We start from the raw sequence: 27,776 nt of genomic DNA, 5'->3' as shown, positions 1-27,776 counted from the left end.
CCTGAGTGAGTCTGTCACACAAACTGACTGACAGCTTCTCTATTAAGAAACAATGACTCTGTAGAAGTGCCTAGAGGTATGAAGGAAACATTGACATCTGCAGAATGTTGGAGTCAGAGTCACATCAATGCTTGTCTGTGACACACTACTGACTGGACTGTTGATAAGAAAATATTGTGAATACATGCAACTTCGTACCCAATGAAAATTCAAAATGTTCAATCCAGATCAATCCTAAATCTGCAGAATTTAGGAGGAATTGTCATCACAATGAGCTGGTAACACAAAGGTTCAGTCTAATGCTCTGAAGATTATGAAATCTGGAATTGAAACATTTTCTCAGTAATGGTGACCATGAAGTTATTGTTGATTTTTTTTTAAAGAGACATTTGGTTCACTAACATCCCTTAGGGAAGGAAATCTACCATTCTTATTGCATCTGGCCTACATTTGACACCAGAACTGTGTGTTGACATTAAAGTGATCTTGAGGGAAATTAAGAATGAGGAACAAATATTGGCCTTGCCAGTGATGCACACATGTTATGAATGAATAATTTTAAAAAGCATAGCCTTCTGAACAAAGACAAAGGAAGAGCTGAAAATGATCATTTATGTTTTGTTTGCCATTTTGGTGATGCTGTACTTAGCACTATCATACCATTTACAGTCAACTTTCACTGCTCTCATGTTCACACAGCTATTGACATGTAGCTTCATGTGGTATATTGTTGCTCCTGCTGGTACACAATCACTGAGGGCTCTAGGAATGCAAACATAAAAGAAAATTTCACTTTCAGTGCAATTGAAGCAGAGCTGTACTCAATCAGGAATATTTAATCAGACCAACACACATTCTCAGCCTCCTCACTCCCACATGATTGTCGAAATCCATTATTATTAATGCATGCAAAGCCAAATTACGGTGCTATATTACTTCCAATAGATGGTCCGATTGGAATAGACTTTGTGCCTGAAAGGAGAACCAATGCTGCATTTATTCAGCTATTCCCTTCGAGAATTTGCAATAATTGACTTAGTACTCCTCCTAAAAGATTTGAACATCTTATTTCTTACATTTTGCCTTCAACAGCAGCTTTTTACACCCCATCCTCTTCCTATTGTTTGATGGGATGTGGGTGTTACTGGCATGGGCAGCATTTGCTGTCTATCCCTAGTAGCCTTCTGACCTGTATTTGCTCACTGAACTATTTCAGAAGGTAGTCAATCACATTATCATCCAGAATCATGGGCATACCAAGCTGTGTAAGGAAGGACACCAAAAAACTAATGGGTTCCCAGAACAATTAATGATGCCTTCATGGCCCCTTTTACTGTGATTACTTTTACATTCCAGAGTTATGAATTTAAACTCCACCAGCTGCTATGGTAGGATTTGAACCTGTGTTCCTGGGGGATTAATTTGCACAGCTCTTTGGATTGCTGGACCAGTGACCTTACCAATATATGATCATCTTACCCCAAAACCTGTGCCTCAGATCTATAGCCAACATGATCCTTTAGCACTCTAAAGCTGAACCCAGTCCTTGCTGTTTTTTTTCTTATACTTCCATTATGAAAGCCATTCTGTAATAAGATGTCAGCTGATGGTAATACTGAAAAGGTCAGATCACAGAGTTAACCCCATATTTGTTTCCCATGGTAGTCAGTCTCTGAATACATATGAAAGAGGCTGCTAACCAAATAAAAGTACATTAAAGTTTATGACGTACAAAAGGAAAATGAAAACAAGTTATTTTAGTGTACAAATACAAATTAAATTGGTCTTTCACAAATAGTTGAAACAAAGATTCTACTCTTTTATTTTCAACAACTGCCAAGAAATTCAAATGTCAGTGAAAGATCATCTTGCTTCCACTTTAAAGTTTGCTATTCATTCAACATTAATGTAGACTTTCTTTCAAACAAACATCTTCATTCAGTTTTGCTAGATTCTTTAGTTAATATTGTTTTACAAGAACCTTAAACAAACTGCTAACACCTCACTTATTTCTTAATGCTGATTCCTTCATCTCCATTCCACAGTCTTCTGCTTCCAGAGGTTTTGGAAACTGATAAAAACAAATCTTGAAACTTCTTTTCTCCAGCCCTTGTTATTCTGAAAATTGCTAAGGTGCACTGTGGCCTTGACCTGCTTCTCTCTGAAAGAAACTTGCACATTCATTGACCGTCAGGATGGCTCTGTCTTCAGTATAATGAGACATTTTCTCTGTCTTTGTGTCATTGGGCAACTTGTTGTCAGGAAACAGAGTAATTTTATTTTCTTTTCTCTATACTGTTTTCTAAAGTACTGAATCAATCACTTTCTTTTAAATTTCTCATTTAAGCACACGTAAGTACATTTCCAAGGACACGAGTATTACCCTCAGATCTCACTAATGAAACTAAGTCCGCCTTTTCTTACATAACACAATACTGAAATACAAAATCAAACTTAAAGCTATGGATAATTCTGATCATGTTCAACCCATTTCCCCACAATATTATATCATAATCCTTTATAATGGCTTAACATTGTTTGACTTCAACCATGAGTGATTCATGTGCTGAGCCCACTTTTATCCTCAGTCTTTTCCTCTGAAAGAAGTCCAAATGCTATTCCTAATTTCTCTGAAGACTGACACCGAACACTTCTCTCTCCAAAGATGCTATCAGACCTGCTGAATTTCTCCAGCATTCTGTGTATTTGTTTCAGATTTCCAGCATCTGCTGTGTTTTGACTTCATTTGAAGTTTAGGATCTCTCCACCCCACAGAGCTTTGGATGCTCACTATATTCAAACAGGCACAGAGTGAATTTTGAGGGCCCAGGGCTTTCAAGAATATTGGATAATTTTTTTAAAAAAGGGTCAAGGTGGAATGTCAGCCATGATGTCATTGAGTGATGGACTATATTCAAAAGATTAAACAATCTACTCCAAAACCCATTTGCTACACTAAGCCAGACAAGCTGCTGAGATTCATACATCCAGACTTACCATCGATTTCCAACTTCCTCTACTTTCCCATTCCCCTTCTTTTAACACATCAACCCAGGTGCTAGATCCAAATCTCAGTTTACACTAATTCCCAACTTTCTTCTACTCAAAGTTTCCAATGCAAACATTCAGTAGTTTTTTCACACATATGTTGTATTAGTTGTGGGACTGTGAGGCCTCCAAATCACAGCAATTACATGCATCATAGTAGATGCTAATTAACATCTTTAAAAAGGTATCATCATCCTAGTAAGGAGTACTACTGACATTGAGTCAGCAGATTTGAGGCAGAATCTAGCAGAAACTTTCAGGTAAACATCAGTTCATGATTGAGAGAATGGCATGTTCTTGGTGCCTTTTGACTGAGACATTTAAGCTACTCTTCATCTGCTCTCATGGGTGGACACAAAAGCATTGTTTTGAGAAAGGTCAAGAGTTCTCAATATACTGGACAGTATTTATCCCCCAAACAAAATCGCAAAAACAGATTATCTGGTCATCATTGTATTTTTCCTTATGGGAGCTCAAATTGGCTGCTAAATTTCAGACATTCCAACAGTGACCGCACTTCAAAAGCCATGACCTCAACCACCTAGAAGCACAAGGGCAGCACATGAATGAAAACATCGCTAGTTTCAAGTTTCCCTCCAAGACAAACACCATCCAAATTTGAGAGCGGAATGCTGGAAAGTGAAGCCCTGATGATGGGCTTATGCCTGAAATGTTGGCTCTCCTGGTCCTCAGAAGCTCCCTGGTCAGCTGTGCTTTTCAGCACCCCACTCTCGACTATGATCTCCAGCATCTGCAGTCCTCATTTTGTCCTACCATCCAAAATTTCAAAACTCCCTAACAGCATTTTGGGAGCACCCACATCACATTAACCATAGCAGCTCAGCACAGTGTGGGCTGCAGATGCTGGAGATCAGAGTAGATAAGTGTGGAGCTGGAAAAGCACAGCAGGTCAGGCAGCATCTGAGGAGCAGGAGGATCAATGTTTCAGGCATAAGCCCTTCATCAGGAATCGTGATGACTCCTGATGAAGGACTTATGCCTCAAACGTCGATTCTCCTGCTCTTTGGAAGCTGCCAGACCTGCTGTGCTTTTCCAGTGCCACACCTTTCAACTACTTCTCAAGGGCTATTAAGGACTGGGTAATAAATCCGTGATGCCCATATTTCATGAAAGAAATACAGTACCTCATTGGTGTAAATAACTTTGGGACATCTTGAGGTTCTGAAGAACACTATCTACTCATTTCTCCACTCCACCCATTGACCAATCAAAATAACTCCCTACCTGCATCCATCTATCACCATCCCACCTGTACTCTCGTCCATGTATATACCTCTGGGTTCCCTCCCCCTCCTCAGGCCTGATAAAGGGTTTTGGTTTGAAATGTTGACTTTATTGCTCCTTGGATCTGTCTGACCTGCTGTGCTTTTTCAGCTCCATATCTATTGACTCAGGCTTCCAGCATCTACAATCCTTACTGTCTCCAAGTCATGACTTAACTAATTTTTTTTCATTTTTCACCTCTGTTTCTTTTGCCAATTAGCTTAAAACTTTATGCATTGGTTACTGAAGCTCTGTTTTTGGAACTTGCTATCTTAGGATATGGATTTGAATGGACTGGCTTTGAATAATGCATTTGAAGACTTCTTTTTTTAAGTTAGGAAAAGCTTCCAGGGATATTGCAACTTTCCATTCTTCTTAATTCATTTCTGTTGTTTGGATATTTGAGTAAGTGCCATATGGGGATTTACATTTGTCTGAAGAATTGATGATCAACTTGTAGCTATTTCTATAACCATGGTAATTTTGTTTCAACTTACATGAGAGATTAGCTTTCAAAACTGAAGGGTTTTATTTAGATTAGGAAGGTTCATGACTGAGCAAGGTAAACAATTAAACATCAAGGATTCTGTTAGAAAATGCTGGACCTTTTGTTCAAGCTTAAAAGGAAACACCAGTAGTTTTAGTAGGTGGGGGGTAGAGGGTGGGAAATATTCCTTTGGTTTTTAGACTGGAGCACCTTACAGATGTACTTAGATGAAGGCCAGTGCTCCTGAAAAGGTAAGAACGCAAGATTGCCCGAGAAGAAGAAGTTTAATGATTATCCAAGACCAGACACATTTGGATGAACATGATGCTGACAAAGTTAGTTGAAGCCAGATAACATCTTAAACTTGATGTATGAAAACTCCAGGAAAAGCCTATCAGATTTTCCAGACAAGGAGTTGAAGTCACAGTAAGCCTGAAATATTAGAAAGATGGACTTTTTTCTTGTGTGACTACTGCACAAGAGTGTTTCTGGGTACTATCAAGTGAGTGTTTTGGGATGGGGCTATATTGTGCATTTAAAAATTTTAAAGACAAGTTAAGTATAAACAGTTTGGTCTATTCCACTTTATTGTTTTTCTTTTGCATATTAAACACAAATTTTGTTGTTAAAACTAAATCTGTGAAATTGTTGATTGTGTTAGAAACAAAACTGAAATGACTCCACAAAGGCAGGTATCCCGTTACCAAGTCACCCTTTGTTTACAGTTGTAAAGTCATTGACATTGATCCAGCTTCCCCAGAGCCAGCTGTCAGAGTAATCAGAACTTTGAACATTCTTGTTTCTATCTGTCAGCCAGTGCTCCCTGACTGGTCCAGATTAAAAGGCCCAGTCAGGGAACTCTTATTCTGACCTCATTATAATCACTACAAAAACAATAGAAAAATTTGATATAAAAAGCCAGACTTCAGTCAGCATCTGAAGTGTTCAATAATAACATCAGCTGGGATCATAATAACCTCCCCTTAATTGCACTCTCCTCATCCTGTCTTTAGGTGTGAGAGAGGAGAGGAACTGGGACAGACTTCAGTGGCATGGATAACTGTGGTAATATCCGTTCTCTTACAGCTAACAGGATTACTTAGGAGAAACTTGTTAAGCTACAATGTCCAGAAGTTGCTGGAAAAATTCATCAGATCGGGCAGTATCTGTGAAGAGAAATCAGAGTTAGCATTTCAAGTCCGGTGATGTTGCCAGACCTGCTGAGCTTTTCTAGCGATTTTGGCTTTCATTTCCTATTTACAGCATCCACAGTTTTTTTTGGTTGTTTACATGTACATTTTGTTTTCCGAACACATATAAAAGAATCTCAAATTCCTAAAAACAATGAAAGCAAAATGTCAAACCAAAAATACCTGAAAAACTCTAAGTAATAAGTGTTATCATAGACACGTTACCTTTGATATTACATATTTATTTAAACTATTTAAGATTAGAATCCAGGGAACAGCTTTTGTCTGCCGTAATCCTGTGTGCCTCTTTCTATTCTCGCCTCATTCTGCTAAACTGTGAAGCAGACTTCTAGAAACTAGAATCCCTACAGTGCAGAAACAGGCCCTTCAGCCCAACAAGTCCACACTGACCCTCTGAATAATAACCCACTCAGACTCATTCCTCCTACCTCTAACTAATGTACCTAACCTACACATCTCTGAACAATGGATAATTTAGCACAGCCACCTCACTTAACCTGCAAATCTTTGGACTGTGGGAGGAAACCAGAGCACCCGGAATGTGACATTTCCTGATCATCAATTATAATATGTTAGAAGCTCAATATAATGTGTATCAGTATACAGTGAATTTTCTTATAGCATGTGCTCTCATGGCTTGTCTGCTCAGACCAGACCCAAATGCCTTCTTCTCCAATTCCCACCTCAGCCTCTTCTCATAGGCCCAAACCCAATTCTCACTCGCCACACCCTTCACCATCTCAATTTTCCCCAAGCTCTGCCACTAACCCAACCTGAATTCTGATCCACAACTCAGTCAAAATATGATTCCATTCTTTGGATCCTGATAGGAACCGATTTTCACTTTATCGCAACTCATTAAACAGCAACAACTTCATTGCTGAACTGTTCCTGCTACTATTATGAGCAAATAGCTTCCTGCAAGTTTTGTGGTACCATTAAGCAAGTTCAAGAAGTTGGATAATGGCTGAAAACTGAGGACAGGCTTGTGGGCCACAGTCAATCTCGATACAAACAATAAAGCTTCCCACTGATTCTCCTTGCAGATTGGTTTAGAATCAATAGAAAATATTGAGTAATCGCAATTGCAGTTCTTATGTTAGGCCTGCAAACACTTTTATCTATTTATAAGCTAATGTACTGATAGAAAAAAATCCAGTACAAAACTTAGAAATGTTAAAAGCTGTCACCATTGATTTAGCTTTGAATGTTAACACTTAGACAGCTAGTAGATCCAGAAGAAAAATAATTCCCTTTGTTTGTTTCTTCTCATAATGGCACGGCTGTTATTGAATTATACAACAGTTCTGCACAGTAACTATACTCTTTAATGGATTTACTGAACGAAACCTTGCTACCTGCAGCTCTGCAAACCCATTCTTTGAATGATTTCCCTTCGCTATTCACATTGTGTGGTGGTCTGCATAATAATGCCCTTTGCCTTGCATTTCTTTTCTTCCTAAGATGAGTCTTGCTGTTTGTACCCTCAATTTATTCTTCCCATCTTGACCACTGTTTAGAAGAATGGATCTCCCACTCTTACTGACTCCTCAATTATCTCCCATCTTTCTTCTTCCATTAGAGTTTGTCTGCTTAGGTTCCTAAATTATTCCAATACTGCAAGTTGTGGTTTAGTAACATTTCCAGGGCTGCAAACTCATTTTAGATGTGCTTCTGTGGTCCCTCATTTCAACTGTGCCTCACAATACCAACTCACCATGCTGGTAATACTTTAAGACGTACTTGGTTTATTCCTCACTTTCTAAAGTCTGTGATTAGACTGTATCTAAAAAAAGCTTTCCCCTTGTCCACCACTTACTCACAAGGCCTCTGATATCCATTCACTCTCCCGTTCAACCTTGACTGGGACCAGTTCCCACAGATCATTAGCATCCAATGAATTCTCTAACTGCCAGGTGTGACTAGTACTCCCATTCCATGTAATTTTTAGATAATAATTACTTCTGTGCTTCTCGCACCAGCTCAATATTACTCTGAGGTTTGACTCCAGATTCTGACTACTTAAGACTGACTGATGATTGTTCTACTGCAGGTTCCAGGAATAGTCACCTCTTTCAATGGTTCAGTGTCTATTTTATTCATTCTCTTAAAGCCATATATGAAAAATACTCTACCGAAATCTTCCCCGGTGCTCACCATATTGTATATTGAATCTGCACCACATCTCATTGTTATAGTAGGTAGCTCATTTATAAGTAGATTTATTGTCAATGTCCATTCAATTTGGAATCTAGAGATTACACTTGGTTGAGTGTGGTGATGATAAGCAAAAAGATAATTTAATGAGAAGAGACTTTTGTCTCAAACAAAAGTGCAGTCTATTGCATAACAGTAATCAGGTACAAATTACGTTATTACGATAAACACAATTACAAAGACTGATGGAAACCTAGATGGTAAGTTAACCTCATTTGATATTCAAAGTTGTTCACCCAAAAGTCCTTATGAAATAATCACATTGGATGGTACTTAATGCTCCTCTCAACAATAAGTTTTTCAGAGCCTACCACCCCACTTTTTCTCATATAGAGTAGGAGAAAGTGAGGACTGCAGATGCTGGAGGTCAGAGCTGAAAATGTGTTGCTGGAAAAGCGTAGCAGGTCAGGCAACATCCAAGGAGCAGGAGAATCAACGTTTCGGGCCTTCCTGAAGAAGGGCTCATGCCCGAAACATCGATTCTCCTGCTCCTTGGATGCTGCCTGACCCGCTGCACTTTTCCAGCAACACATTTTCAGCTCATATAAAGTAGGTTGACCATGAGAGATTGAAGGAGTGCAGAGGATTTGGAGCTACTGTTCCAGCCTGAAGACAGCCTTATTCTCACATTTCAAGTCATTACAGAACAATCTAAATCAACTCTCAAATAAAGTGATCATTGTACTTACAGGATTGAGTGATGATAGAAAATCTAAGATTGCAAACCTGAATTCCTCACACTGCCAAATTTACTCACATGACAACACACATTGCATGAGCTCATCTCTGTAAAGTGGTTTAAGATGTTTCTAATTAACAGCACAAGAAAGTATTTTTTTGCCTCTGTTCACATTCTATCATGCTGAAACAAAGTTCTCCCATTTTTCTCCTGAACATCTGAAACAAAGTTGTATAATTGCTTCTCTCTCCAACCTCTCATGGTCAATTTAAATTCTAGTATTAGTTTCTAACAAAAGTAATCTCTCATGGGTTATAAGCCTACCAGTAATAGCTGCCTTTGCAGCCAGACACACTGCAGGAAAGCTTCAAGTTAACACTTAGTTCTATGACTGACTCAACAAGATCAAAATCACAGAACACCAGGTTATAGTCCACCAGGTTTAATTGGAAGCACACTAGCTTTCGGAGCGACGCTACTTCATCAGGCGATAGGAGCGTCGCTCTGAAAGCTAGTGTGCTTCCAATTAAACCTGTTGGACTATAACCTGGTGTTGTGTGATTTTTAACTTTGTACACCCCAGTCCAACACCGGCATCTCCAAATCAACAAGATCCAGTTGACATTCATAAGCATAATCCAAAACAAGCAAAAATTCAGAGGCTCTTGTGCAATGGTATTGTCCCTACTTCTGGGGCAGGAGATTCAGATTCAAGTCTCACCTACTCCAGAGGCATATTACAATGTTTGTGGACAAACTGATTAGAAGATATCTATATGATCAAAAATTTAGGGATGTTGTGGTGCAATGGCAGTGTCCCTACCTCGGAGCCTGGACACCTAGGTTCAAAGCCCATCTACTCCAGGGATGTGTAATAACATGTGAGTCAATTGATTAGAAAATCAACACAGAGATTCAGACAAACTGAATAAGTAGACATCCATTTCCACAGACGAACAGTGTTCAGCCAAATATACCCATGTGTGTCACCGCACAGCTTCAGAGACATCTGGGTGATTTTATTTTGTGCAAGACATACACTTGATTTTAATTTTAATGCTAGTTCTGACCTTTTTTTTATTACCTGAAAAGCCCTTGTGTATGAACAACAAGAGGATACTGGGTTGAAAGGAAGAATGTTTCAATTGCCTTGAGGATTTATTTGTAATGAACCAGCATTCAGGGCCACACAGGCCAAAAATACTGAACGCCAGTAGACAAACTACAGAAATACAATGCATTGCATCTCCAGACGCTGACAGCCAAGATTTAACCTGATATCAGTGACAACTGGGATTCAAGGCTCCACACTATTAAGTATAAGTTTGAGTGTAATGTGCCACATTGTGCTAACTCACTTTTCCAAAGAGTATGTAAGGTGTTGGGTCAATTCGTACTTGAATATAACTCACCCCTATGGATCTGAACAAAGCTGACTAAAGGAATAGAATGAATCAAATAATTCTTTTACAACAGTCTGTACCATTCACTCATGTTCAAACTCAGCAATTAAAAATAATGAGATGGAGCTTAAAACAGCATGATGATCAGGATGACAAGACTAGCCAGCAGCAATATTAAAAAATAAAATTGCAGTTGTATCAATTCCTTGACTTTCTTTTATTTTCTGAGGAGAGTTAACATATTAAAGGCCATGTTCAGTAGAAGAGAGAAACTGGATTTCCAGCATGCCACCCAGGAATAAAACTGGATTGCTATTGTCCGCCCACAAGATATCTCTCAGTTAGGCAGGTTGTAGAAGGGGCGATCAGTTATGGAATCAGTTTCATGCATACGCAGCAAGTAGACAATCTACATAAAATGAGTTTTCTATCATTGTTGAGCCATCAAGAACATCAGATATAGGGGTCAGTGTAGTCAAAATAGTCCACGGAGGTATGCTCCATCACTCATGGCTGATCTTCGGCTTCCAGTCCACTTTCCTGTGCTTTCCTATATTCTTGCATATGAGAAAGTGAAGACTGTAGATGCTGGAGATCAGAGTCGAAAAGTGTGGCACTGGAAAGGCACAGCAAGTCAGGCAGCATCCGAGGAGCACAAGAGTCAATGTTTCGGTGTAAGGCCTTCATCAAGAATCATTTCTGATGAAGGGCTTATGCCTGAAATGTTGACTGTCCTGCTTCTCGGGTGCTGCCTGACCTGCTATGCTTTTCCAGTGCCACATTTTTCGACTACATTCTTGAATGACCTGAGAAGCGAAAACTCTGTCTCCTTCAGCCTTAACAATGGCACATCCACTGTACCCTGGGGCAGATAATTCAAATCCCTTTGTGAAAAGGAATGTCTCCTTTAACTGAGACTTAAATGATGAGTGCCTTATGCTGAAACTGTGCCTCTTTCTATAATCCTCTGCCAGGAGAGACAGTCTCTCCATATCTATCTAGTCAAACTACTCGAGAATTTTGAATGCTTCTATGAGATCACCTCGTATTCATCAAATTGCTAGAGAACAGACAGCCAAATTACTCAACTTCTCACATTAGCTCTGTATAGATCTGTATCCTTTCATTCCCTTTCCATTCATGTATTCAGCCAGGTGGTTCTTGAACAATGTCTGTTCTAAGAGATTTAAAGCCAGAACCACTTGGAAAACAGAACTCCGCACCGCCTTCTTAACCTGCAATCTTCTTCCTGACCTCTCTACCCCCACCCCACTCCGGCCTATCACCCTCACCTTGACCTCCTTCCACCTATCGCATTTCCAACGTCCCTCCCCCAAGTCCCTCCTCCCTACCTTTTATCTTACCCTGCTGAACACACTTTCCTCATTCCTGAAGAAGGGCTTATGCCCGAAACGTCGATTCTCCTGCTCCTTGGATGCTGCCTGAGCTGCTGCGCTTTTCCAGCAACACATTTTCAGCACAGAATCATACAGTCAGCATAGATGTACAAAAAGACACATCATGTTGACAAATGCACTGAAATTGTTTTGAGGTTGCAAATAGTAGAGTTGATTAGGGGGAGGTTGGATATGGTTCACTTGGACTTTCAAAAGGCTTTTGATGAAGTTCCAAAAGAGACATTAGCTTGTAAAATTAATGCACATGGGATTGGAAGACTGTTCTAATATGGATAGAGAACCAGCTGACAGACAAGAAACACAAAGCAGGAATAAACAAGTCCTTTCCAAGTGGCAGGCAGTGACTAGTGGCAAACCGGGGGCATCAGTGCTTGGACCCCAGCTATTCACAACTATTAGAAAAGATTTAGATGAAGGAACTAAATATAATATCTTCAAATTTGCAAACTACATAAAGCTGGGTGAGAAGGCTAACTGTGAGAAGGAAGCAGAGACGTTTCAAAGTGAGAATTATATATAGATAGATATGAGGTTTTCCACTTTGGCAGGAAAACCAGGAAAGCAGGCTATTTGAATGATGATGGATTGGGAATGGGGGAGTTGCAACAAGACCTGGTTGTCCTTGTACACCAGTGAGCAGCGAATTCAATGTTATTCCTGATGAAGGGCTTTTGCCCGAAACGTCGATTTCGCTGCTCGTTGGATGCTGCCTGAACTGCTGTGCTCTTCCAGCACCACTAATCCAGTATTTGGTTTTCAGCATCTGCAGTCATTGTTTTTACCTTGTACACCAGTACAAGGTAGATATACAGCAATAACATACAGTGAAGAAGGCAAAAACTATGTTGGTCTTTATCATGAGAGAATTCAAACACAGGAGCAGAGATGTCTTGCTGCAATTGTACAGGGTTTTGGTGAGACTACATTTGAAGTAGTGTGTAAAGTATTGGTCTCTTTGTCTGAGGGAAGATGTTCTGGTTATGAAGGGAGTGTAAAGATTTTTGGGAAGGTGGACTGATTTGTGAAGAGGGACTGGATTTGTTAGGACTACATTCATTGTGGTTTAAAAGAATGAGATGTGGTAACTCATAGGAACCCATAAAATTCCAAAAGAGCCAAACAGGATAAACACTAGAAGGATGTTCCTGATGGAGTCTTGAACCACGGATCACAGTCTAAGGATATGAGGCAGGTTATTTAGGACTGAAATGAGAAGTAATTTCTTCACCCAGAGAGTGGCTAGCACATAGAATTCTCTCGTACAGAAAGCAGTTCAGAAAACATTGGATATTTTCAAGGAATTAAATATAGTTATTTGGGTAAAAGGGATCAAAGGGTATGGGGAGAATTGGAAAGAGGGTATTGAATTGGATGTTCAGCCATGTGAATGTCAGAGCAGTCTAGCAGGCCAACTGGGGTGTGGGGGTAAGTGTGTGTCTCTCTTTGCTCCTGAGTTTCTCTCCAACAGTCCTAACTGAACCAGGGTTGATCCCCTGATTTGTTAGGGGATATGCTAGATAATGCAGTTAGTAATTTTTGTTGAGTCTACTTCTCCTGCTATCATCAATATCTCATATACCAATTTAGTACCTTTAAAAGTAAAATATTCAAAGGTTGTCAACAATTCATATGTAAAAGAGTAGGATTAGTTAAAATTTGTCACTGGGTGAAGCTTTGAGGAGCATCTTGAAGTACCAAGGGCAGATAGATAGGTGAACATTTAGGGAGAGATTTCCAAAGATTAGGACATAGCAGGCATGAATGATGAATTGATTAATATCGGGATAGGAAAGAGGCCAGAAATGGGAAGAGAACAGATATCTTGGAGGTTAAGAGGCTGGGGACGTTTACAAAGATACAGGGTAGGGAGGGTGGTTGGACTGGAGCCAGTTACATTTATAGAGAGATTTAAGAGTTAGATGATATATAGATCTAGTTTGTTGTTGTGCTGAAGAAAGTTAAAGAGGTGGGGAGGTGCAAGGCTTAGAAAGGATTTGTAAAATATAAATAAGAATTCTAAGCTCACGGGGTTACTTGACTGAGGGAAGGGAAAGCCAGCAAGCATAGGGGTGATCCAGGATACAACGCAATGTCAGGGCCAAGCAGGATACAGAGACATTTGAATTACTGGTCTCTTTCCGAGGGAGATGGAAAGGTCTCTGCACAGCATGCTGTACTGGCAGTAATGGGGAATTCATTTGAACTGTATGTATTTATATTCTTTTGAACTTGCAATTTCTTGACATGCTATCAAGCACCAGGCTTATAACTTATCAGCTTGGTCAGGACTTAAAACCACTTCAGTTTTCAACAAAGAGAGATTGAGTTGCAACTTAGATACCTCCTATCTTAACAAGAATGACATCAAGATAATGGGCTCACTCTTGTCCACAAGGGACGATATTAAGAGCCTTAATATTGCTACTCCTGTGTTACTATGCAGTGGTGACAGCTTTCGTATAATCATTCTGTGACAGAACCTCAGGAACATGTAGTATTTAGAAATTTGCTAAAGAGATCATTCAGCATCAACTAAGATATCTAAGAAGGCTAAAATACAAAGTAAGCAGATATTTCATTACTTATAAAATAACAAACATATTCAAAATGCAGGCATTGGTAATGTACAATTATGACAGAAAAAATCTTTGGGAGACAATCAGGTGAATTCAGATAATTTCTAAAAGGTAGAAGTATATATAATATGATGCACACACCCTTTTCCATGGCAGTGAATATATTTGAGTTCTTGTTAATCTGAAGGCAAAAGCCAAGTGCTTCAGGAAATGCATGTTTAACTGCAATTGTCAAAAGAAACAGCAGTGTACAATATAGATCTAATATATTATTGCTAATTTGCAAATAAACAGCAGTCAGCCCTTTAATGAGCAAATGGATCTGGTACTTCATCTTTTTATTCTCAGTTAATTTGTTTAAATTTGTGGTTCCATTTTGAGTGTAGTGTGCATCTAAAAGCGATCTAAATGTTTCAAATCAAATCTGATCTTGGATAACCATCGTCTGCTGCTGAAATATAATTCATGGTAAGTTACTGCACAGTCCATTCTCTAAGACGGAAACAGTAATTCACAGTCTCCACAGGCTCAATATTTGACTTACCAGATTCTTCAACATCTCTCCCCTCCCCAAACCACACTTCCACTCAACTGGAGATCTCACAATTTGAAATGGCACTGAACCATGAGCAGTCAGACCTACCTTGTTTGAAGACGCACAAAAATGCATATTTCTCCACTGAATAAACAAATCTGAAAGTGTGAATTTAATAGCTTCCTGCTTTCAACAACCAGTTTGAAAAAAATGTAATTATATAGGAACTCTACTGTCAACTAAAGCAGATAGGGCATTCTTATTTATGGAAGAATTCTAAGGAAGGTTCACAAAAAAAGCAATGCAACTTTGTTATTTGTTTTGCAACACTTAAATCTGCAGTCACCACTGTGTAAGTCAACAGGAGTATTGACTTATTCAACAGGGAAAGGAACTTGACGATATCCTTGCGTGCAAACTGCAAGAGGATGTATAATTTGCTGGAGTATACCTCTTAGCCATGTACGTAATTACTCAAGTTCTAAGCTTTTAGACTGGGAATTCTGTCTTAATTCTCTCTCCACATTGACTTTGTTGTGCAGGTAAATGAGAAAAGAATAAACAGTTGAAGTCAATATAAACCACTGTTATCTTCCAGGCACCAAAGCCTGTTGTGTGTCACTGAACGAGCTTTAGATTCCTGACTGCCTCTGTGTTCAGCATTCCTCGTATCGAACAATCTTGTAATTTTTGGTAGTTCAGCACTGAGTATGTTCTGTAAAATCTATAAACGTAATGGCAGAATTTCAGAAATTTAAAGTCTTTTGAAGGATTCAATACCTATGGGCAGTTGCTGATTTCAACTGAAAATGTTGTCTTCTAGACTTAAAAAATGTTTCAAGAAATTTTCTCTCTTGAATCTGCTCTTTATCACTGACACACAGGTAAGTGTGTAATGACAAGAACAAACACCTGCAATTATAAAGCACAGTTAGCATTGTAAAACATCCCAAAGGATTTCTCAGGAGCATTATCAAGCTAATGTTGATAATGAGAGATATTAGGACAGCAGTCAATGTCCCAAGGACATTAAACCATACAGAGCATGGCTGCTCTACTAGCTGGTGAGGTAAAAACAATGAGCTGGATAACTACAGGGAACACAGAAAATAGGAAGTGGAGTAGGCCTTTCAATCCCTCAGGTCTGTTATGCCATTCGTGATGATCATGGCAGATTTTCTATAATAGCTGCACTTAGTTGCCTTATCCACATATATCACTTGATTCATTTAAGACCATAAGAAATAAAAACAGGAATAAGCTGTTCAGTCCCTCAAGCCTGGTCCACCATTCAATAGAATCATGACTGATCCAAAATTTTTCACATCCACTTTACTTTCCTTTCCCTGTAACATATATTGTCCAAAAATCTGCTATAATATAACAATAAAATGTAACATATTAATGACTGAACATTCTCATGTCTCTTGAGTATGGAATTCTAAAGATTCACAAGCCTTTGTGTACAAAGATTTCTCTTCATCTCAGCCTTAAATGGCTGACCTCTTATCCTGAAACTATGCCCTGATGATGCTTTAAATTCTCCAGGTAGGGAGGAAATATTTTCTCAGCAACCGTCGTGTCAAACTCCATAAAAGCATTATATGCTTCAATAAGAATGCCCCTTGTTTTACTCAACTCAAGGGAATGCAGACTGGGTGTGTTTAATCTTTCTTCTTTGGATAATTCAGTCATTTCAGGAACCAGTCAAATGAGCCTTTATTTCAATGTAGTTAGGGCAATTATATCCTTTTTGATGAAAGGAGATACAAAGCTGTGCACAGGACATCAAGTGTTGCATCACTGAGGACCTATTTCATGAAGGGGTCAATTAAGCCTGTGGCTGGATGGTTGGTTTGTGGTGCAGAATAATGCGTCACAATAAGTCCACAAGAAATAGCAGCTGAAGTAGGCCATTCAGCCCATTGAGTCTGCTCCTCCATTCAAAAAGACCATTGCTGATCTGATCAATCCAAAACATAATGTTCCTGCTTTTTCCCATGACTCTCATCCGCTCAATTCCCTTACTGTTTATAAAGCTATCTCAGCCTTGAATGTACTTAATGACATGCTGCATCCTCTCCCTACCCCTACAACATTCCTCTGCAATCAAAAACTCCACACATTCACCATCCACATTAAAAATAATTCTTCCTCATCTGTCTTAAATATGTGATCCCTAACTCGAGATTCTGTCCTCTAATCCTTGACCCCTTCATTATGGAAAACAACCTCTCTTCATCTATTCTGACAAGTTCCTAAGAATTGCCTTTATTTCAATAACATTACCTTTCGTTCTTCTAAAATCCAATGGGTAAAGTACAATCCAGATTTTCCATTCGTTGAGACAAAGTGGGAAGTCTTGCAACATTAGGCGGCATAGATGTGGGAGAGAAGAGGATGATGCAATGGGGGTTTATGGGAAAGGAGGTGAGGTTGGCAGTAAATTTTACAGCTCCTATAAGAAAGCATAGCAAGTGGAGTGACTGAATAAAACACTTGAGCTGGGGAGATATGATCATCAGTGTGTTTGTGGCATCTCAAGCCTTAGCGATTTTTGAGAAGGCATTTAGCTCAAGTTGAGCTGGAAGGTTCATTTTTAAATGTTTTGTTACTACACTAGGTAACATCATCAGTGAAGTGCTGGTGTTTTGTCTCACTTTCCATGTGTGTGTCTTGGTTTCTTAGGGTGTGTGATATCATTTCTGGTTTCATCTAGCCACAAAAAGACATGACCCGCTATCACTAATATCATTATATATAGACGAAGAAGGACACCATTCGACTGGAGCAACACACCCATCCTACGATAACAGAGACACACACCGGAATTCCTAGAAGCATGGCATTCTAACTGGAACTCCATCAATAAACACATCGATTTGGACCCCAACTACCATCCTCTGAAAAAAAGAACCAGAAATGATATCACACACCCTAAGAAACCAAGACACATAAATAGAAAGCAGGACAAAATACTAGCGCTTCACCGGAAGCTCATTGATTGTGTTACCTAGCATGGTGATGAAACTTCTGAAAACAAACCTTCTAGCTCAGCGGGCAAACTTACATCCATATCAAGCCTTATGTGGTCAAGTCTTGTGATCAGTTTGCTCTTCAAACACATTTTCTATGAATACTCATAAGGTAAAATGTTTTTACTGTCAAGATAAAATCATGTCGGTGGCAGTACAAGAGAACTGCAAGAGACCCAGTTCATGATCATTTAACAGTCACTGGTCAGCTGGAGCAGTCACGTGCAAGTCAATGCTTTGCCTTGTTGAAATCTTCAGCACAAGAGAATGGAGCAGGACAATGGCAGCTTATTATAGAGTCAGACAGTCATAGAGATATATAGCATGGAAACAGATCCTTCAGTCTAACTTATCCATGCCAATCAGATATCCCAAATTAATCTAGTCCCATTTGCCAGCACTTGGCCCAAATCCCTCTTATCCCTTCCTATTCATATACCCATCCAGATGCCTTTTAAATTTTGCAATTGTACCAGCTCCATCACTTCCTCTGGCAGTTCATTCCATACACACACCACCCTTTGCATGAAAAAAGTTGCCCTTTTAGATCCTTTTAAATCTTTCCCCTCTCACCCCAAACTTATGCTCTCTAGTTCTGGATTCCCCTAAACCAAGGTAAAAATCATAAGACCATAAGACAGTAAAGCAGAAATTAGGCCATTCAGCCCAGGGCGGCACTGTGGCACTTTGGTTAGCACTGTTGCCTCACAGCGCCAGAGACCCGGGTTCAATTCTTCCCTCAGGCAACTATCTGTGTGGAGTTTGCACATTCTTCCCGTGTCTGCGTGGGTTTCCTCTGGATGCTCCAGTTTCCTCCCACAATCCAAAAATGTGCAGGTTAGGTGAACTGGCCATGCTAAATTGGCCATAGCGTTAGGTGAAGGGGTAAATGTAGGGGAATGGGTCTGGGTGGGTTGCTCTTCAGAGGGTAATTGTGGACTTGTTGGGCCGAAGGGCCTGTTTCCACACTGTAAGTAATCTAATCTAATCTAAATTTAATCATGGCTGATAAGTTTCTCAATTCCTTTCTCCCTGTAACCTGGCCTCCACAGCCTGCTGGAGCAATGAATTCCATAGATTCATCACTTTCGGGCTGAAGAAGTTTCTCATTATCTCAGTTCTGAAAGGTCTCCCCTTTAATCTAAGGCAATGCCCTCGGGTCCTAGTCTCTCCTACTAATGGAAACATTTCCCAACATTCACCCAATCCAGGCCATTCAGTATTCTGTATGTTTCAGTTAGATCCCTCCTTATCCTTCGAAACTCCATCGAGTTTAAACCCAGAGTCCTCAAATGTTCCTCTTATGTTAGCTTTTCATTCCTGGGACCATTCTTGTAAACCTCCTCTAAACATGCTCCAGGACCAGTACATCCTTCTAGAAATATGGGGCCAAAAACTGTGCACAATACTTCAAATATGGCCTGACTGGGCCTTATTGAGCCTCAGAAGTACATCCCAGCTTTTATATTCAAGTCCTCTCAAAATAAATGCCATCACTGCATTTGCCTTGCTAACTACTGACTCAACCTGCAAGTTTACCTTGAGAGAATCCTGGACTAGAACTCTCAAGTCTTTTTGCATTTCAGACTTCTAAATTTTCTCCCCATTTAGAAAACAGTTTTTCTAACACCTTCTCCTTGGTGATGGTAACCATACTCAGCTCTGCCCCTCACTCTCTTGAATTATTGGGATGTTCAGCCTTGTCTATTTAACCTATGTATGTCCCTCATGATTTTATAAACCTCGACAAGGTCACCCCTCAGCCTCTGATGCTCTATAGAAAACAGCCCTAGCCTGGTCAGCCTCTTCATTTAGCTCAAACCCTCCCAACCCTGGCAACATCTTTGTAAATATTTTCTAAACCCTTTCGTCCTACCAAAGTGCATGACCTCACATTTGCCCACATTGTACTCCATCTGCCACTTCTTTCCCACTCTACTAACCTGTCCAAATCCTTCTGCACTCTCCTCACCTTCTCATTGCTACCTGTCCCTCTACCTTTGTATCATCTGTAAACCTCACCAGAATGCCCTCAGTTTCTTAAGCTTGATCATTATTGTATAATGTGAAAAGTTGTGGTTCCAACACTGATCCTTGTTACCAGCTATCATCCTGAGAAGGGCCCTTTTATCTCACTTTTTGCTTCCTGCCATACAGTCAAGCTTCTATCCATGCTAGCACCTTGCCTCTAATACCACGGGTCCTTATCTTACTCTGTAACCTCCTGTGTGGCACCTTGTCAAAGGCCTTCTTGATAGCATCCATTGGTTGTCCTTGGTCTAGCCTGCTTGCAACTTCCTCAAAGAAATCTATCAGATTTGTCAGACATGACCTCCCCATGATGAAACTATGCTGACTTTGCCCTATTTTACCAGACACTTTCTGGTATTCAGAAATCTCATTCTTCACAATGGATTCCAGGATCTTAAACATGACTGAGGTTGCGCTAATCAGTCTGTAATTTGCTGTCTTTTGCCTTACTCCATTTTTAACATAGGTGCCACATTAACGATTTTCTAGTCCGCTGAGACCCTCCCAGATGCTAGCATTCCTGAAAGATGACCACTATGCCTTCACTATCTTTTCATCTATCTCCCTTAGAACCCGGGGGGTGTAGTCCATCTGGTCACAATATCAGGCCATTCAGTTTTTCTAGCACCTTCTCCTTGGTGATAGCCACCATACCTAGCTCTGTTCCCTCACTCTCTTGAATTTTTGGGATATTTGATCTTATCTGTTTACATTATCGATGCCTCTCAGGATTTTATAAACCTCTATAAGGTCATCCCTAAGCCTCTCATACTCCAGGGAAAACAACCGTAGCCTATTCAGCCTCTCCCTATAGCTCAAACCCTCCAATCCTGGCAACATCCTTGTAAATCTTTTCTGAACTCTTTCAAGTTTCACAACTTCCTTCTTATTGCAGGGAAACCAGGATTGCACTCAAAATTCCAAAAGTAGCATAGACAATGTCCTGTACAGCCTCAACATGACCTTCCAACTCCTATACTCAATGCTGTGACTAATAAAGGAAAGTATACTAACTGCCTTCTTCACTATCCTATCTACCTCAGACTCAATTTTCAAGGAACTGTGAATCTGCACTCCAAGGTCTCTTTGTTCAGCAACTCTCCCCAGGACCTGACCATTAAGCGTAAAAGTGCTGCTCTGATCTGCCTTTCCAAAAATGCAGCTCCTCATATTTATCTAAATTAAACTCCATCTGCCACTCCTTGGCCCATTGGTCCATCTGATCAAGATCCCATTTTATTCTGGGAACCTTCTCCGATGTTCACTACACCTTCAATTTTAGTGTCATCTGCACACTTACTAAAACTATACCTCCTATGTTCACATCCAAATCATTTATATAAATGAGAAAAAGCAGTGGATTTAGCACTGATCCTTGTGGCACACCACTGGTTACAGTTCTCCAGTTTGAAAAGCAACCCTCCACCACCACCCTCTGTCTTCTACCTTCAAGCCAGTTCTGTATCCAACTAGCTAGTCCTCCTTGCATTCCATGAGATCTAACCTTGCTAACCAGTTTCCTTAAAGGAACCTTGTCGAATACCCTACTGACATCCATGTCCACCACTCTGCTCTCATCAATCCTCTTCGTTACTTCTTCAAAAACCTCAATCAAATTTGTGACATATGATTTCCCACGCACAAAGCCATGTTGACTATCCCTAATCAGTCCTTGCCTATCCAAATACATGTAAATCCTGTCCCTCAGGATTCCCTCTAACAACTTGCTCACCAACTATGTCAGGCTCATCGGTCTATCATTTTTCTTAAGTAATGGCATCATGTTAGCAAACTTCCAGTCTTCTAGTGCCTCACCTGTGACTGTCGATGCTCCAAATATCTCAGCAAGGGGCCCAGCAATCACTTTCCTAGCTTCCCACAGGGTACACCTGATCAGGTTCTGGGGATTTATCCACCTTTATGCATTTTAAGACATTCAGCACCTCTTCCTCTGGAATATGGACATTTTTCAAGATGTCACCATCTATTCCCCACATTCTGTATCTTTCTTGTCCTTCTCCGCAGTAAACATTGATGAGAAATATTTGTTTAGTATCTCACTGTGGATCTACACATAGATTGCCTTGCTGATCTTTAAGGGACCCTATTCTCTCCCTAGTTACCCTTTTGTCCTTAATGTATTTATAAAATTCCTTTGGATTTTTCTTTAATCCTATTTGCCAAAACTGTTTCATGTCCCCGTTTTGCCCACCTGATTTCCCTCTTAAGTATATTCCTACTACCTTTATACACTTGTAAGGATTCACTCCATCTCTGCTGTCTATATTGATATATGTTTCCTTCTTTCTCCTGACCAAAACATCAATTTCACTAGTCCAGCATTCCCTGCACCTACCAGCCTTGCCTTTCACCCTAACAGGAACATTCTGTCTCTGGACTCTCGTTATCTCATTTTTGAAGGCTTCGCATTTTCCAGCTGTCACTTTACCTGACAACATCAGCAGCCAATCAACTTTTGAAATTTCTTGCCTAATACCATCAAAATTGATCTCTCTCCAATTTAGAATTTTAACTTTTAGATCCTGTCTATCCTTTTCCATCACTATTGTAAATATATTAGAATTATGGTCACTGGCCCCAAAGAGCTCCCCCACTGACACCTCAGTCACTTGCCCTGCCTTATTTCTCAAGAATATGTAAAGTTTTGCACCTTCTCTGGCAGGTATATCCACATACGGAATTAGAAAGTTTTCTTGTACACACTTAAGAAAGTCCTTTCTACCTAAACCCTTAACACTATAGTGATCCCAGTCTATGTTTGGAAAGTTAAAATCCCCTACCATTACCACCCTATTATTCTTTCAGATAACTGAGATGTCCTTACAAACTTGTTTCTTAATTTCCCATTGACTGTTGGGGGTGTCTATAGAACAATCCCAATAAGATATTTATCCCTTTCTTATTTCTCAGTTCCACCCCAAATAACTTCCCTGGACATATTTTTGTAAATATCCTCCCTAAGTACAGCCGTAATGTTATCCCAAACCAAAAAACACTACTCCCCCTTCTCTCTTGCCCCCCATTCTATCCTTCCTATAGCATCTATACCTTGGAATAGGTTGCCAGTCCTGTCCATCCCTGAGCCATGTCTCTGTAATTGCTATGGTAGCCTAATTCCATGTTCCTAGCCATGCCCTGAGTTCATCTGCCCTCCCTGTCAGTTCTCTTGCATTGAAATAAATGCAGTTTGATTTATCTCATTCTCTGTTTTCTTCCTGCCTGCCTTAACAGTGTTGAGATACTGGATCTGTTGTGAGAAAAAAGTTGTGGAGTGGTGTTGGGGTCATAAAGGAATGAACAGAACAAGGGCTTGGCATTCTAGGTGTGGTTTGTGGGAGGTGAATGGTGGCCGCAATCAATTAGTGAAAATCAGAAACTAAAGGAACCTGAAAGGCATTGACAGCACAGCCTGAATATGGGTCATTTCACTAATTTGTCTGGCAGGGTGCTAGAAAGCTTTTGAGTTCTCCTACAACATTTCAGTTATCCTTCTGAGAGTGATCTCAGACAATGGCCTTCACAATCCATACAGGGTAGGGCCAGCTAAGGGAGCAAGTTCAATTTTATGACACACAGTGATAAATACAACACTGGACACAAACATGAACATTCAATAGAGAATGAACAAATACACACACAACATTGTTTATACCACAATAAAGAAAATGTCTCTTGCATGTGTCAACTAAGAGAGGCTGAGAGCTGCTACCACATTTTGCTCTCAAAGTTACTTTTGATCAATTAATGAAAGTGCACACCTAATAAATTTAAACCAATGAAACGTGAATCATTAACTAGTCAAATTTTAATTTAAGAAAACTAAGATGTGGCCCATTTTGTGCTCTCAAAATGCTGCTTTTATATGGCAATGGAGTTGGGCAGGAAAGTTTTGACTATGACACAGAGTATTCCTGTTTGACCAGAAGGCTCTTTTATAGCCCAGCACTGGGGGCTATAGCTATAACAATGGTGATATGCCTATTCATGTTAAAATACATTAATCCGATTCATGTCAAAGTAAAAGTTACAAAAAGGGAAGGTGTGTTCGGAATATGTTCATTTACGGATAATTTGGTCAACTGATTTTGGCTTATGGTTACTTGTGGAAGTTGTAAAACTATTTATATAAAAGCACCAAATTTTTAATAACCATACAACTTCTTATTTTCTGTATTGCTTCATTCCTCTGAATTCATGCACCGTATGTTTTCTGATTTTGGACGTTTGTGATGATGTTGCCCCTTCAACTAGGCCACTTTGCCCTTTTTTTGAGAAGGGTTGTAAAGGCAGAGGTGCTGACATGTCTGAAGTGCCTACTTTAATAATGGCTAACAGATACTGTCTAAGGCAACAATCAGAGATAGAGTTTTTAGGTTTGTTTTCTTTTAAATCCTTGTACAATGAAAGGGGGTGGGCAGTATTGGCCACTTCTCCCAGTTCAGAGATTTTTCTAGTTTGGTATAGCATTCAGCTGGTTACCTAGAGGAACAGCTGCAGTGGAAGAGGTTCCATGTTTCTGCTAATGATCCTTGGCTGATCCTCTCTGCAATCTCTCTCTCCTATAAGAACCTATGTTTGAATTTACCTTTTTTGTGTGTTTGTGGGATGTCGCAGGAAGTTGGAACAGCTCTTTGTTAAGTTGCAGGGGATAGTACCAGGGGATAGTACCAGTTGGGGTTTCAGATAGGTTAAATTATTTTACATTCTGATCTCTTTAGTTTGTGTTTCTTTTGATAATGTATAAATAAACTCTTTTTAAAGTAAAGCTAAGGGATTTGACTAGCTGCATCACTCCTGAAATATCCACCTTACACTTGCTGAAAACACCTAGAAAAGTTGGGGTCTGGGCTACCTTCCTGAAATGTTTTGAGGGGATCTGGCCTGGTCCATAACATGCTCATGTCACAGATAAAATCTTGTGAAATTTTGATTCCCAAATTCTTTGAAGACAGGACAATCATGTGAACAGATGTAAGTTTTTACCACAAAGCTTGGATTATAATAAAAATGACTGTTTACAAAGATTATTTTCTTTGCATTAGCACTTCACATCTCAGTTAACAAGCTAGCCTTTCCACTTGCTGTTTCAAACCATTCAGTTCATCTTGGCAAATCTGTTTCCCCAAGGTGCAATGGAGTTTGACAATTAACTCCATTTCTGCAAGATATCCAATTCATCTCTTTTCGAGTATCCCACAGGGGTTAACTAAATAAGGAAGGAACTTACAGCTGCATTAAGCTTTTATGACATAATTTGATGGATTGATTGATTCTATTATTGTCACATGTACCAAGTGTCACATGTACAGTGAAGAGGGTTATTTTGCCTGCCAAACAGGCAGATCATACCATACAAAATGCATCTGGGTAGCAGAACAGAGTGCAGAATACAGTGTTACAGCCATAGAGAAGGTGCAGAGAGATAAAGACAATCAGGGTTAACATTTGAAAGGTCCATTCAAAAGTCTGATAATGATCAGGAAGAAGTCACTCTTGAATGTATTCATACTGGAAATCAAACTTTAATATCTTCTACCCAATGGAAGAGAGTGGAAGAGAGAGTATAACCGAGATGGAAGGGAACCTCTGCATGTTACAAGATCTTCTGTGGACATTAAAGCATAATCAATAAGATAATGTAACGGAAAGCCAAACAATTTCTTGCACTGCAAACCTCCAAACAACATTTAAGATAAAAGTACTAGCCAGCACACTGCAAGACCTTTCCAGTAATCTCAAGTTTTAGATTAAAATTTAAAAAATTAAAAACATTTTATAAGAAATCTAAGTTTCTGTGGAAGTTTTAAATTGCTTAAGGAGTTTGGACAGAACAGTAAAGGAAAAAAAAACTGTTCTTGCTCATAAATAGATTGAGAACAAGAGGGCATAGAGTTAAAAATGCTTTGCATGAGGTGCAAATACAAAATGTGGAAAAAAATCTCTTTCACGCAATGAGTACTTAGGTTTTGGAGTATACCGACTGGAAACATGATGGAGGAAGGGTCAACTGAGGCTTTAAAGAGGGCATTGAATGATTATTAAATCGCAAGATTGTACAGGAAAACAAAGAAAAGGCAGGAGATTGGCACAAAACTAAATTGCTCAAAGTGTCAGTAGAAATCCTCCAAGATGTGAGCAGAGATCACCATTTTGGTTATCGCACTGAGTGGGTCTTCTTCACCTCTTATGTATTCCAGTGATCAACAACAATATTTAATTTGTGATCCTTCAGGGAAACAATGCCTAGTTGCAGGAAGAAGACCCTCCAGTGCTCTGCCCAAAGTGGTGACTTCTGCTTAAACCTTTTGACTATAGACAAGGTGATGGAAATCTGTTCAATGTCTTGGCTTGTGACTGCGGTGTGGTTTAGGCATCTCCAAATGCTGGCCCTGAATCATTCCTGGGGAAGCCACTTCCTTTGGGTCTTTACTATTTAGATGCTCCCACTGCCAGAGGAACTAAGGAGACTGAAGATGAAGTGACATCCATCTTGGTGGCACTCTGGAACTATGACACAACTGGTATATATTCCAAACATTCCTATGTTACTGGTGCTACAACTGGCAAGGTCAAGTTTTGTGGCACGTATCCTGTATGCATCAGTGCTAGTTCCTCTGTACTTTCCAGGTTTTGCTGCATTAGTTTCATGCAGAGACAGAGAACTGTCTCAATGGAGGGGCTCAATTGGTCAAAGCCCTGAACCGTGAACTCTGTAGGCTCCTCCCATTCTCAATACCTATCCCTGCACTTCCCCAGGAAGTATGAGATGTAGGAACGTTTTTCTTGTCTACAGACGTATCAATTACATTTTAAATGAGTACTTCAATCATTAATTTTAAGTTATTATGTATCATTCCATCCAAAAGTTAAGTTCACTATTTTGAAAATTAACTCTCTGTTCTCTTCTCCACAACATTCTGTAGGGATCAGGATGCAGCATATAAAAAACAGACTTTTCTTTAACAATAGCAAGTGTTGTCAATCCAATACTGAGAACTATAAACTCAACTTCAATGTCTCACTGACAATAGTACAAGTTACTATGAGGTAAAATAATATTTTGTTCTGTCTACTGAAGACAGGCACCCATCAAATATCATGCAGAATAAAAAGCATATGATTTGATTTGACTGGATTTATTGTGAATTGATTTATTGTAGTCACATATACCTAAGTACAATGAAAAGTTTTGTTTTATGATCAGCACAGGCAAATCATAGCAAACAAGGACATACAGATCGTAGGATGCTTAGACAGAGTGAGGCATAAAAGGTTACGGCTGCACAAGGGGTACATAAAGCAAGATCAACATTATTTGAAGTTAGAGAGGTACCTTCCACACTCTAATAACAGCAGGGACAAAGCTGTTCTTGAATCTGTTGGTGCATGTGTTCAAGCTTCTATATCTTCTGCCTGATGGAAGAGAGTATTGACATGAACTTATGTTTACAAATACAGCTTTCAGTTCAGCAGATATCTGGATCTGCATTCTGCCTTTACTGTTGTATTCAACAAACTGCTGCACAGGAGCAACTTTAGGAAATTTCCTTCAGAATTATAATTGGCAATTACCTGCATTTCCTCATTTCTCCTCCATAGTGCAAGCCTTTGAAAGCATGACCTCTCCATTGAGAGTGTGGTCCACTTCATCAAGAATTAATCAGAATTAATGTTGATTTATTACATGTTCCTTCAAGATTCCCATAACAATGGTGTGGAAAAGACAACATTGAATTAATTGTCCAAATAGTGAACTTAACTTTTGAATGACATGCTGTATGATATCTTATAATGAATAACAGCATTAATGTTATGAAGTTGAAGGTGTGTA

General features: G+C 39.6%; 1 long non-coding RNA gene across 2 annotated transcripts in view; it reads right to left on the bottom strand.

The window, feature by feature from the left end:
- The window catches only part of LOC140455059 (uncharacterized), a 72,310-nt gene extending 44,949 nt beyond the window's left edge, over positions 1 to 27,361 (bottom strand). The window contains exon 1 of one of the 2 annotated variants that reach the window (XR_011952765.1): positions 27,279 to 27,361. This is a non-coding gene — a long non-coding RNA (uncharacterized lncRNA). Of the gene's footprint in view, positions 1 to 660; positions 752 to 27,278 lie in introns of those variants that run through there. The other variant, XR_011952764.1, reaches the window with a different exon arrangement.
- Between the last annotated feature and the right edge of the window lie 415 nt (positions 27,362 to 27,776).

This window comes from Chiloscyllium punctatum, chromosome 3 (assembly GCF_047496795.1).
Source record: "Chiloscyllium punctatum isolate Juve2018m chromosome 3, sChiPun1.3, whole genome shotgun sequence".
NCBI classification, from domain to species: domain Eukaryota; kingdom Metazoa; phylum Chordata; class Chondrichthyes; order Orectolobiformes; family Hemiscylliidae; genus Chiloscyllium; species Chiloscyllium punctatum.
The sequence above is the reverse complement of the archived record's forward strand: the minus strand, read 5'-3'. Positions and strand labels throughout refer to the sequence as shown.